The 13,874-nt window shown below is 42.2% G+C and overlaps 1 protein-coding gene and 1 long non-coding RNA gene across 2 annotated transcripts in view; both read left to right on the forward strand.

Moving 5' to 3' along the window:
• The window catches only part of RBFOX1 (RNA binding fox-1 homolog 1), a 2,602,982-nt gene that overhangs the window by 1,406,861 nt on the left and 1,182,247 nt on the right, over positions 1–13,874 (forward strand).
• LOC128929187 (uncharacterized) overlaps positions 1–13,874 on the forward strand; it is a 66,689-nt gene that overhangs the window by 21,602 nt on the left and 31,213 nt on the right. The window contains exon 1 of the long non-coding RNA XR_008475230.2: positions 1–13,293. This exon is cut by the window's left edge and continues 21,602 nt beyond it. This is a non-coding gene — a long non-coding RNA (uncharacterized LOC128929187). The remainder of the gene's footprint in view (positions 13,294–13,874) is intronic.

Consider the following 13,874-nt stretch of genomic DNA (forward strand, 5'->3'; position numbering starts at 1 on the left):
TAAATGTGATAAAATGAAAACATGTCGCCTCTGAGGTCTCATTTGTTCTTGGGAAGTCCACGGCGCATTGAGGCCAACAGACAATGAAAGGCGAATCAGCCATTCACTGGGTGTTCCATTATGAGACATTCTTGTCATTTTCCAGATTGCATTTTAGATTAATATATAGCATGAGATAAGGTGACATGTACTGAGATGATGCCACAGTGCCGTGGCCAAATTGTTTTGTTATAATCATATGATATAGACAATTAAATGTATTGTGGTGAGCTTCCCTGGAATTTTGCATTTAAAAGAAAAAGTGGAGGAAAATAAATTAATGGTAGTTTTCTTATGACTTATACCTGAAGGATCTCACAGGAATGCAGGTGTTACATTTTGACCCTTGTTTGCTATCACGGCAAGACTGGTGACTGTCTTTTGAGGAGGAGTAGAGGGGATTTCACTTAACTGGATGATCACAGAGCTGAGGTTTTATCATCCATTGCTGAGCCATGTATTAAATATTTATAATATTAAAAAGTAGAAAAGAACCATCTGTCAAAACAGACATTTTGGAATCACCATGCCCTTCTTTTGTGGGTGATGCATGACACCCGTGAATTCAGATTACAAAGAGGGATATAAAGCTGAATCTTGCTTTCACAGTGGGGGAAAAACTTATGAATGCTTTGAAAATAATTGCTATTAATTATACTCAAATCGTATTACATCAAGAAATGGAGATGTGAACCAGACTGGGATGGTAAGATTCCAGAATACCAGCCACAGTTTCTCTCATTTATTACATTGTCATCCGTCTTGTGATTTAGCATCATTTTTCACGGTCTGCAGTAATACATGGGATTAGTAAAAGTTGGCTGCTGTCTGTTGTGCAGAAATGTTGAAAGAAATGAAGTATTTCTGGGGGTGTTGCCGAACTCCTGTTGAAGGGGTGGCTAAGTGTCGCTGATTAATTCCCTTTCTATCTCTGATGAAATGGAGAAGGGCAAAATGCTCCTTTCGACCAAGTGTATCTCGTTGCAGACTGCAGCTCAGAAGTTGCATAAGCATTTTCCTTCTTCGGTGTAAATTGATTTGCTGTGAAAAATCTCGGATGGTTCCATTTCAAGGCAGTGTTTTATTTGGCAGTGCAGGACAAATGTAGAGCTAAGTAGATTTGTCGGCTAATTTATTGGTCGTTTTAATATTGTGCCTTCTCCACTTCGGGGTGTTAGGTACTTCACCAATGCTTCTTCAGCTATGTGCTGCTTATGGCATGCCCAACTCATCTTAATTAAATTCTTTCTTGTGATCACCTTATTTTTGCTCATGGGATACGTAGCTGTCACTGTGAGACATTTTCTAGGAAAATTGAGATATATTTCTCATAAATTAAGCTTTTTTTTAAGGCTCTAAATATTAGTCACTTAAATTAATATTAACTTATTATGTACTCCAAATCAGTGCTTTACAAGTCTTTCAAAAAAATGTCTGTTGCCCGGAAGCCTGGGAGGAGTGTGATAGAGCTGGAGGGTAACGTGCAGGTGTGTTAGGTTAGTGATGGGTGAAATGACTTTATGTGGCTTGTCCCCACCTCCCATTGTCAGAGGCAATCAAAGAAAGCATTTTGCAAATCGAGAATAAGAAAGAGGCCTTGCAGAGCATGTTACTGCTGTGGCTGCTGCTGCTGGCACCCCTGCTGAGATCAGCTCAGGGCCATCTTCTCTTTTAGAAAGAGGAGAAGAGAATACCCTGAACTGTGCATTTATACTTTTTTGAGAAAACATGGATTTCCTGACCAGAAGCGCGAAGCTTTTGAACTGTATGACTTGAGTCATCTGCCATGTTGGAAGGACATTGGAAAATCAGCCACCTTATGTAGAACTTGGTCATGACTTTCAAAAGTTTTCCCTACAAATTGACACATGGGGCTTTCAGCTTATGTCCTGGGGGTTGTGGCAGCTGTCATGTCAATGTCTAGATAAATCGTGCCTTATAACCAAAGATAACCATCTTAAACAAAACATGGTTAAACAAAACAAAGCATGCAAACGGGGCTTATTCATTTCCTCAGCCTGTTGCTGTCTTACACAGGTGAAGAACATGTTTCAGTTAAGATGATTAACATGACTCACCCCTGTGTCTTCCATCCTCAAGCCCACTGGCTCTTGGCCTTATAGCCATGCTGACTGTCTTTTATTTCCCCAGTCATACCCAGCTCCTCCTGAGTGGGGTGTTGTGAGCATTCTCCTCCCTCTGTCTGGAATGTGCCCCTCCTGCCTCACCACAACCTTTTCTGAGTTCGCTTTTACTTTTCCTTTCAATCTCAACTCAAAAATGCGGCTTTCCCCAGGAAAGCCTTTCCTGGAATTCCCACTTCTAACGCAACTCCGACGCTCTAGGATAGATGAGAAGATGTTCGTGTTTGATCTCATAGTTCCTCGTCCTTTTCCTCCAGTTTATATATACATGTATTTGTGTGTGTAACTATATGTATGTTTACATATATATGACTGTTTGCATATACACACACACAGTCACATGTCATGTTAATGTCTAGATAAATTGTGCCTTATAACCAAAAGTGGCTAATTAAATAAAACACCTAAATAGGGGCTTATTTATTCTCAGTCTGTTGCTCTCACATATATGAAGAACATGTATGTGTATGTGTGTATATGTAAATGTGTGTATACACACACATGTATGCATATATATATATAGGTGTATTCACACAGCTGCTGGCACCCCCTGCTGAGATCATCTCATTGCCATCTGCTCCTATAGAGAGAGGAGAAGAGTTTATTCTGAACTATGCTTTTTTTTTTTTTTTTTTTGAGATGGAATCTCACTCTGTTGCCAGACTGGAATGCAGTGGCACAATCTCAGCACACTGCAAACTCTGCTTCCCAGGTTGAAGTCATTCTCCTGCCTCAGCCTCCCAAGTAGCTGGGACTACAGGTGTGCACCACCACGCCCACCTACTATATGGATTTTTGATAGAGATGACGTTTCACTATGTCGGTCAGGATAGTCTCAATCTCTTGATCTCATGATCTGCCTGCCTTGGCCTCCCAAAGTGCTGGGATTACAGGCATGCACCACTGTGCCCAGCCAGAACTATCCTTGTTTTGAGAAAACATGGATTTCCTGTTCAGGAAATGGGAAGCTTTTTGAACTGTATGACTTGAGTCACCTGTCATATTGGAAGGACACTGGAAAATAGGACATATATATGTACAGATACATACACACATGTATACACACATATATGTGTATATATACCCACATACACAAATATGCACGTATGCATATATCTCTCTGTGTGTATATATTCCTTTGCTAATCTCTGTGTGTCTACATATCTTTCTGTATCCATATATTGAACAGCTACCATGTGCCAGGTGCTCTTCCTGCATTTGGGATTTGTTGGTGTAAGGAAGACAAGCTGAAGTTGTTCCCTGAAGCTCCCTTACCTGCCTCAAGTCTGGACACACCAAAAAAGAAGACAGGAACCTCTGGTCCCTTTTCTGAATTCTCATGTATTGAACTCATATTGCAGGAAGGAAGACTGATATCTTCCGACACACCTGAACAGACGTTTGTCACAGGTCATTGTATATTCTTCAAGCCCATTGAGTTCCCTTAAAATTCACTTACTACACATGGGAAAGTCATCCACACTTTCCCATCTCCCTTTCCGCTAAGAAGGAGGATACAGAATCATCTGTGTCACATTGTGTGGTGGGGTAGTCGCTCTGCTATTCTCCGTCATTCCTGGTCATAAATTTGTTTATCATTTATCCACAAAACATAAAGACAAGCCCTGTTGAAGGGGAGAAAAACTATTCTCGTTGGGGAGAAAAACAGTAAACAGTGTGCGCGATGCCTGAGCACGTTGTGTTGAAATGTAAGCAGTGCTATGGAAAAAAGAAAGCCAAAAAAGAGAAGGATGAGGAGGGCAGGAGAGCAGGGGTGGAAGAATCGGTTGCAAGTTTAAACGAGGAGGAGGGGGCCAGGATAGGCGTCACTCTGAAGGCAACATTTCAGCACAAAACCAGCTGCATGGACTTTGGAAGAAGAACAGTCCAGCTAAGCCTCGAGAGTAGCCCTTTGTTCAGGAAGAACAGAAGAGCTGGAGGGAGTGGGGTGGAAAATAGCAAAGAATGAGTTGAGGGAGGAAGCAAGGTGAGGAGGAGGTACAAGTCACATAGGGCTTATAGACATTCAGGGCCTTTGGCTTTTACTCGAGCAAAATAGGGTCTTGACTTATATTTCAAATGGATAATTTGAACTTCTGCGTTGCAAATTGATTTTAAGGGCACTTAATGCAGCTTATAGCCATGTACTTACTTGTGTGATTATATGGTTGATGACTGTCTCTCCCATAGACTGTAGTCTCTAGGAGGGCTGGGGTCCTATCTGTCTTGCTCTTCACTGAATCTCCAGGATCAAGCCCAGTGCTTGGCATGTCACTGTCCAATAAATATTTAATGTGAAGGGATAAAATGAATGCAGCCCCCATCAGGATGATGCTAGTTGGCGTTCATCCCTCAGAGGCATGTGCTGTAGATAGTCAGTGTGCAAATTTCAACTTGTATCCATCCATTTAAAGATGACTTCAAACGCAACCTCCGACCAGAGCCTTAAGTGGAATTACCTACCTAATTGTTGCTATATGCAGCTGGTTTTCATTAGTGCTGTTTTAATTTGCAGTCTGTGAACTTTGATATTTCTAACAAAAAGAAATTGGACACTAGTCTGGAAGGCTTCCTTCCTTAAAATGAATATGCTTCACGCCCAAGCAAATGACTGGAAAGGTTCCCTGTTGTCCGCTAGGGAAATGATTCCTGGGGGCAGGGGCTGTCCAGAACAGACCAGAATGTTACAGTCTGCTGGGCAAATGATCCATGGTTTCAGAATTAGTATGCATGCATTCCACAATACATATTTACCTGGTACTCTGTAACCATTCAGTAGAACTGTTACAGTCTAGTAAGTAAATAACGTGTTTTTCAAAATTAGAATGTGTACCAAATATGTATTTACCCAATAGGCTGTAACAGTTCCGAAGAAACCTTCCCTGTTGTTAGTCTATCAGGCTGACTTATGGACGTGGGTTTAATGTTGTTTTGAATATGAATACAGCGTACAGGAAGATGTGCAGTTTTTAGAAGGGTGAGGGGTTGTCATGTAGAACAAACCAATTTTAGGAGGAAAATTCAATTTATTTGCAGATTCTGTTCCTGCTATTCTTTTCTTTTTTAAAAAAAATTATTTTCTCTTTTTTTTCTTTTTTTGCGAGTTTCTGGAAGATTGCTAATGACACAGGGTGAATTTTTAAATATTGTAACTTAATTATTGGTAACAATACGGCCTTATAAGTGATTAACAGACATATTGCTAAACATGTCTAGGGGTTAGTTTTTTAGTGGTTTATCTCATGGCCTTGGAGGCATCCACAAGGTGGATTTTGGTGAATGATTTTGTGACGATACCAGCAGCGCTTTGGCTAGTGAGTACCTATCACTCTGGCCTGGGTAAGTCAAGCAGAAGCTAACCATATTCACACCAGCCATCGAGATACATTACCCAGAAACAAATTTGCTTTCAGCCATCAAGTTTTCAGTGGGATATTACCAATTTCCATCATAACCGATGTTCAGCTGCTTTTCTACTGACGCTGGTTGTACTGGTAGAGAATTAGACTCCCTAGTTCAAGATAGCTCATGGTTAAGTAACATCGTAGTCAAGAGTTTGAGGCTCTGGCATCAGATGACTTGGACGCCAGCTCTCTGAACTTCTCTCAGTGATTAAACTCCTTTAAGACCTGATTACCTCATCTGTACAATTCAAGATTGCCTTATCTATGCAATTAGTGAACACTAATTGTGCAGACGAGGCAAAAGTAGTATTTGCTTCGTAACATGCTTGTAAGTGAACTAGTACCCATTAACTGTGTATCACTCTTCAGAGCCCAGATTGAATATTTAATAGGTGTCATCAACTGTTGTCTATAATCACTGAAGAAATTCAGCTATACCGGGATACAGGAGGTATATGTACTAGGATTAGCAAGGGTGATGCAGTCCGGGTCTCCAAGTATTTGGTTTGGAAGTAAATGAAGAGATGAGGCATGTAATTGTGTCTTTCACTAATAGGTTGTAAGTGGTCATGCAAGTTTCTAAACCCCTTGCATGTTCTAATAAATACTTCTAGTTGACAAATGAGAAGGCCGCCATGAATCTGCATCTCTCACTTGGAACCATGTGAAACAGTGATTTATGAAATGCCCTTTAAAACTCCTCAGAGGTTCATATTCTGCACAAGTTGCTTTTTTTCTGTCTAATTGAGAAAGCTGCTATATTTTGAGTCTGCATAAATGACTGCAGGCCTTGATTTTTTTTTTTTTATTATTTGCACAGTTGTTACTGTTTCCTTGGGCAGAGAGCCATAGGGTGAGTCCCATGACCCTTGCCTGGGTGTGTCCTTCTGTGTGATGTACCTTCCATGAAGCTTACCAGTATGTTTTATCGTGTGTTCCATGTCATGTGCACAGTTAGACTCAGATGCTGCAGAGGCAGAGGGCTATGGAGTGTACCTATTCCTTCAAAGTGCTGTTTCCCCAGACAATACCTGGTGCAAAATGAATACTTCAGTGGTGGTTCTGTTGTCTTCTTTTGTGACTCTGTCCCTCTGAATTAATTCTAGTCTGTGGCACTGCATGACTTCCAAGAGAATTTTAGCATCCTGTGCAACATGCATGAGATTTAGAAGCACTGTCTATTGACCTTCTTTATGAACATTTACTGAGAGCTTACTATGGGCCAGGCACTATTCTAAGCATTTCACATCATTATTTCATAGCAATCCATTTAAGTCAATCTTAATAATACCCTTATTTATCAGATGAGAAACTAGGGTCCCTCGTAGATTAGATGTATGTGTTGGAGCTGTGAGTCAAAAAATGCACTGCAACCCTAGAGCTCAGAGTTCCTAACATCTATTCTACCTTGTCTCCCAAGGAAAATGCTATGGCCAGGAGTTGGGTAAACAGATAAAAAGATGGCTGGGTATGGTGGCTCACACCTGTGATTTTAGCAGTTTGCGAGGCCAAGGTGGGCAAATCCTTTGAGCTCAGGAGTTCACGACCATTATGGGCAACTTGGCAAAACCCCATCTCTACAAAAATACAAAAAATTAGCCAAGCGTGGCGGCACACCCCTGTTCTCCCAGCTACTCAGGGGGCTGAGTAGCTGAGGTGGGAGGATCAGTAGGGTCTGGGAGGTGGAGGTTGCAGTAGGCTGAGACTGCGCCACTGTAATCCAGCCTGGGCGATAGAGTAAGATCCTTTCTCAAAAAAAAAAAAAAAATGTGTGTGTGTGTGTACACACATATATCATCAAAAAACAAATGGTAGGTAGGACTTAGATTTATTTGATATGGTGTGGCTCTGTGTCCCCACACAAATCTCATCTTGAATTGTAATCCCCATAATCCCCCACGTGTTGAGGGAGGGAACTGGTGGGTGGTGGCTGTTCTTGTGCTGGTGAGTTCTCATGACATTTGATGGTTTGATAAGTGTTGTAACGGTCCCTCCTACACATGCTCACTTCTCTCCTGCCGCCTTGTGAAGATGTTGCCTGCTTCCCATTCCACCATGATCGTGAGTTTCCTGAGGCCTCCTTAGCCATGTGAACTGTGAGTCAATTAAATCTCTTTTCTTTAAAAATTACCCAGGCTCAGGGAAGTTCTTTATAGCAGTGTAAAAACGGACTAATAGGTGTCATGTACATTTCTGTGAACCAGTCTAAAACTCTGCGTACTATACAGAAGTCACATGACAGTGGTTTCCGTAGATAATGCTCTGTACCAAGGGAGTTTAGATCAGATGCAGTATGCAAAGAAGTCAGTCTTGTTGAAATAAACACAACCCTAAATGGAATCATCGTTCTAATACAGAACCTAGCCCTGTGTTTCAGCATGGCTGGAATCCTACGTTTATATAAAAGAACTCTCATGAAATGATTACCTGGATTTTAACTCAGAGTGGAGAATCTACAATTATTATCACCAAAAAGGTAAGCCCACTGCAGGCAGGAGCAGTTTAAATAGCACTTCTCCAAAATGGTCTTTGGAATACGTATTCCAGTCCTTCAGTCTTCTTCCATGATCTTCTGTCTTTATGTCCAGCATCTTACATAGGCCACCACCACCTTTTGCTGCAATATCCTGGTAACTGACTTCTCTGTCTCCTTTATTTAAAATCCCCTCCGAGACGCTCCTTTAGTGCACCTAAAATGCTCTTTAAGAAAGAAACCTAACCATGGTACCCCACCTACAAAAGCTCTGTGTTAGCCTTTGGATACAATCCCACATGCATAACATGATTTCAAAGCCTTTCAGGAGGCAGCCCCTGCCTTCTTTACAGGCTCTTTGTTCTCCACTCCACCCACAATACAGCCACACATGGCTACATTCAGTGACCCTGAGTACCTTGCTCTCTCTCACCTCCAGGTCATTGAAACCGCTGCCTGGAACACTCTCTCCTCATCTTTGCTTTGCCTGTTCACTTACTCTATTTGGTGTTCCCTAAAGGAATACTTAAGGCCAGGTACCTTATAAAGAAAAAAGGTTTATTTATCTCACAGTTTTGCAGATGGTACAAGAAGCATGGTACCGGCATCTGCTGCTGGTGAGTGCTTTAGGCTGCTTCCACTCATGGTGGAAGGTGAAGGGGAGCTGGTGTGTGCAGAGATCACATGGCAAGAGAAGAAGAAATAAGAGAGAGGGGAGGCACCAGGCTCTTTTCAACAACCAGCTCTCTTGGGAACTAATAGAGTGAGACTACTCACCCCACTTGCATGGAAAGCATGAATCTATTCATGAGAGAGGCACCCCCATGACCCAAAGACCTCCCATTAGGTCTGCCTGTCACCGTGGGGATCGGTCTTCAACGTGAGATTTGGAGGGGACAAATGTCTGAACTGCAGCACTCGTGTTGTTTCTGCTTGTTCCCAGCAGGCCATTTGTAGCCACCCTTCACCTCCACCAACCTTAACCTCAGAATCACTTCTGGATGTTCGTGTAGCGTCCATTGTGGATTGTTCTAGCCTCCTTAATTTTCTGTTTTCCACCGAAGTCTGTAAGCTTGCTGATTCAAAGCTTGATGAATAAAAAACTTGTCTGTAAACTTGAAGTCTGTAAGCTTGATGAATCAAAAACCATGATTGCCTTGCTTACCCTTATTGTGAACAAATGAATGGATGGAATGATGCGGAAACTCTAGAGCATCATGTACAGATGGAAAATGCTCTGTAGTTTTTAATAAAAATATTTGGCAGTAATTGGCTGGGCTGCAGTGCATACAAGGGAATATGATTCATCTATAAAAAGAAATACTGTGTAAAAACATCGATAAACCTGGAGGACATCGTGCTAAGTGAAATAAGGCAGACACGGAAAGACAAATTTTGCTTGATCTCACTTATATATGGAATCTGAAAAACTGAACTCCTGGAAGCAGAGAGTAGAAAGGTGGTTGGCAGGGGTTAGGAGTGGGAGAATTGGAGAGATGCTGGTCAAAAGGTAGAAAATTTCAGTGAAGAGATGAACACGTTCTCAGTCTCTTGTTCCCCACAGTGGTGATGGATGTGTTAACTAATTTGATTGGGATAATCATTACACAATGCATACATAAATCATCATATTGTACACCTTGAATCTCTTTAATCTTTATTTAAAATTTTTTTTAAATTAAAGCATTTGCAGCTAGGTGTGGTGCCTCATGTCTATAATCCCAGCACTTTGAGAGGCTGAAGTGGGAGGATCACTTGAGGTCGAGTTCGAGACCAGCTTGGCCAACATGGTGAAACCACATGTGTACTAAAAGTACATAAATTAGTTGAGCATGCTGGTATACATGTATAATCTTAGCTACTTGGGGGGCTGAGGGAGGAGAATCTCCTTGGACCTGGGAGGCAGAGATTGCAGTGAGCAGAAATTGTGCCAGTGTACTCCAGCCTGGGTGCAGACTCTGTCTCAAAAAAAAAAAAAAAAAATTAAAGCATTTGCAAAAGTGAAGGTAAACTACAGTGATAACAAAACACTACTCATTATAGAAAAGACATAGTATAGATAGTCAGAGGCCACCAAATGTAAAATGACTTTTTCTTTTAATTTTTGCTATAAGCTCCCCTGATGAAAAGAGGGCTGGAAGCATTAGCCACTTGCGAGGGTATCAGTCAGGTTAAGACAATCTATGCTGTAGTAACATGTAACTCCCAATGTCCATGGCTTAACAGAACCATGGTGCTTTGTTTTTGTTTTTGTTTTTTTTTTCTCAGATATTTCTTTCTGTCCATCCTGGACTGGCTGGAAGTGATGCTCTATTTCTTCTATACACAGAGTCACAGGTTACACCTTTTCTGCAATTACCAGGACAGAACAAACAGAGTTAATTGCACACTGGTCCTCCAAGGTGTTATCCCAAAGTGACGTGTGCCACTGTCGTTCACATTTCATTAGCTAAGACAAGACATTCAGCGGTGCCTAAGTCCATGTAGGCAAGGACACACAATCACTTCCTTTGCTCTGAAGGAGAAACAGAATTTTTTGGAGAAAAGCAACCAAGATCCACCACCATGAGAAAAAGAGCCGCAGGTCAGTCTCAACAACATCGTGGGGAACGGCTATGCCTAACTGCACTGCGATTCCAAGTGTGATCCTGCAGGAGCAATACCTCTAAGATGTGTGGTCATAGTGTCTTCATTCTCCTCTATGTCACTTTTAGGAATTTTCTGGCTAAAGATAGGGACCTCCATTTGATTTTTCTTTTCTTCTCTTCTTAGCCTAGTTTGAAATGTTGGCTCTCTTAATCAACAAAGACTTTGTCATTGATGCACAGTGAATGTCCAGTTTCAAACCATGGGCTACTTACTAATTCCTTGAGTATTTGTGGAGACTTCTGTTTGCCAAAATACTTCTTTATTTCATTTCTTGTTATCTTTAGAAGCCATTACTGATAGGTATTCATTTTGACCCCTTTATACACACTGCTCAACTCTGCGTCCTCTGCAGGCAAAATCAGTATTCCATCCCACTCCTCATCCTTACTGTTTGTGGCACTCTCATCTATATGAGAAACAGGATCTGTGTTTGACAAGCATGCTTACCCTTTGCTTACTGTTTTAATAAAAATTTCTATCAGCATTTTTATCTACAGTAGCAGTCGAGGCACTATTTGATATTGAGATGCTAGATTTCATGGACTTTGAAATATTTTCCCCATATCTTTTTTTGTCAAGTCTTTGAACATAGACCACAAAAAATTGACATGTTGGAGATGAATTTGCAGACTCTGAGTTAACTAATGACTACCTGTCCCAGTTTAAATTGTGTTCTAGGATTGAAACATTATATTACACAGTCAAATCATTGAAATTAATGGTCAGACTGTTCCATAACGGAGTTAGTTTCCCGTGAGACTGATGCTGTATTAAATCAGCAGGCTGTCCAGATCTCCCTGCATCATGTTGACCCAGTCTTGGCAATTTCAAAGTGGTACCTAGTAGTCACACTGTTTTAAATGGGGAATGGTGAGAAGCAGCTTCCTAATCTCCAGCTTTCAGATACAGTATCTTGTTTCATCCCCTTTATCCTCTGAGGCAAACTATCATTGTCCTGAATGCAGAGATGGGGAAACTGAGGCATGAATGTTACTCTGTGTGCTAAAGATTATCCTTTAAGGCTAAGTAGCCTGGGTTTGTTTGGCCTTTCTCTCCCTAGATCTCTTCTTGGCTGGCAGTTCTCATGATTCAGGGCTCTTCTCAGACATCTCTCATGAGAGAGGCCTTTCTCGACTTCCAGCCATGGAGACAGTCACCCTGGTTCTCTGCTCTGTCACGTTCATAGCACTTAGTATTATTTCATTGTGTTTCTTATGTGTCCACCTGTTTTCGCTCTCTGTCCACTTGAGTACAAAGGAGAGGACCTTGTCTCTTTGGTTTCAGTGGCACATCCCAGCACTATAGCAGTGCCTGGCACCCAGTAGATGTTCTGAAGTTTCAGTGGATGGATGCCCATTTATGTACTGTGCTTTTTTTCTCCCTCAGGGCCACATAATTGAGTTGCTTCATGCAAAGCAACAAATTAAACGTTTAGGGCTTCATGGACAAACCCCACTACTTTTTTTAAAGAAATTTATTTTGGAAACAGGGTCTGTCTGTCACCCTGGCTGGAATGTGGAGAGAGCACAGTTTGCTACAGCCTTGAACTCCCAGGATCAAGCAATCCTCCCTCCTCAGCCTCCTGAATAGGTGGGACTGCAGGCACATGCCACCACACCAGGCTAAGTGCGGCATGTGCCTGTAGCCCGACACTAAATTTTTTTGTTTTGTTTTGAGACAGAGTTTCACTCTTGTTACCCAGGCTGGAGTGCAATGGCGCGATCTCGGCTCACTGCAACCTCCACCTCCTGGGTTCAGACAATTCTCCCGCCTCAGCCTCCTGAGTAGCTGGGATTACAGGCACGCACCACCATGCCCAGCTAATTTTTTGTATCTTTAGTAGAGACGGGGTTTCACCATGCTGACCAGGATGGTCTCGATCTCTTGACCTCGTGATCTACCCGCCTCTCACTCTGTTGGCCAGGCGGGTCTCAGACTTCTAGCCTGAAGTGATCCACTCTTTAAGATCTTCAGTAACGCAGCTTTACCGGTAACAACATGTATTTTTTTAATACTGTGCAAGAAATTACTCCCAACGTTTGCATTTCAAAACAACAAACTTTTTTTTTTTCATCTCATAGAGTTCCTAAGGTTCAGGAATTTGGGAGTGGCTTGGCTGGGTGGCTCTAGCTCTGGTTTCCTGGTGAGGTAGTAGCTCAGCCCATCAGATGGGGCAGCAGTCAGTGAAGCTTGGAAGTAACGCTTCTAGACTCACTCATGTGGATGTTGGCAGGCCTCAGTCCTTCCCACATGGGCCTCATAAGCAGCTGCTGGAGTGTCCTGGAGACATGGCAGATGGCTCTCCACCAAAGTGAGGTGTGAGACAGAGAGAGAGAAAGCAAAGGGAGAAAGAGGAGACAGATGGTAAGATGGAAGCCACAGTCCTTTATGACCTAACCTCAGCTTGACATACCGTCACTTCTGCTGTGTTCCATTGGAACTCTGGTACAGCATGGGAGGAGAGGGCTCAAAGGCACAAACACTAGAAGGTGGCAATTATCTCAGGGCCATCTTGGGGGCTGATTCTCATGTACCTGTTTCCGATTCTCAGAGCCGTGGATGGATCATGAAACTCTGTATTCCAGTAATTATTTCCTGATGTATTCTTCCATTTCAGGGGCCCACTGGGTGGAAAGTTTGATTACCAGTGTGCTTATAACTCTTTTTATGTATTTTTGGAGATGGAGTTTCACTCTGTCACCCAGGCTGGAGTGCAGTGGTGCGATCTCGGCTCACTGCAACTCCCACCTCCCAGGTTCAAGCGATTCTCCAGCCTCAGCCTCCAAAGTAGCTGGGATTGCAGGTGCCTGCCATTATGCCCAGCTAAGTTTTGTATTTTTAGTAGAGACAGGGTTTCACCATGTTGGCCAGGCTGGTCTCAAACTCCCAACCTTAAAAGATCTGCCTGCCTCAGCCTCCCACAGTACTGGGATTACAGATAACTCTTAGATAATCTAATAATTAAGAATGCAGACTCTGGCACCAGCAGTCCAACTTTGAATACTGTCTCTGTCTCTTGATAGCCATGTAAAGTGAGGATGTTTTGAAGCTTTCCTCCTTCCAGTGTCCTCCTCTGTAGAATGGGATTGTAATAGTACTTATCTCATGGAGTTGTGAGGATTCAGTAAGTTACTTGATGTTGATCCTCATAGAAGAATGTTTCCT

This window comes from Callithrix jacchus, chromosome 12 (genome assembly GCF_049354715.1).
Source record: "Callithrix jacchus isolate 240 chromosome 12, calJac240_pri, whole genome shotgun sequence".
Classification (NCBI taxonomy): Eukaryota; Metazoa; Chordata; class Mammalia; order Primates; family Cebidae; genus Callithrix; species Callithrix jacchus.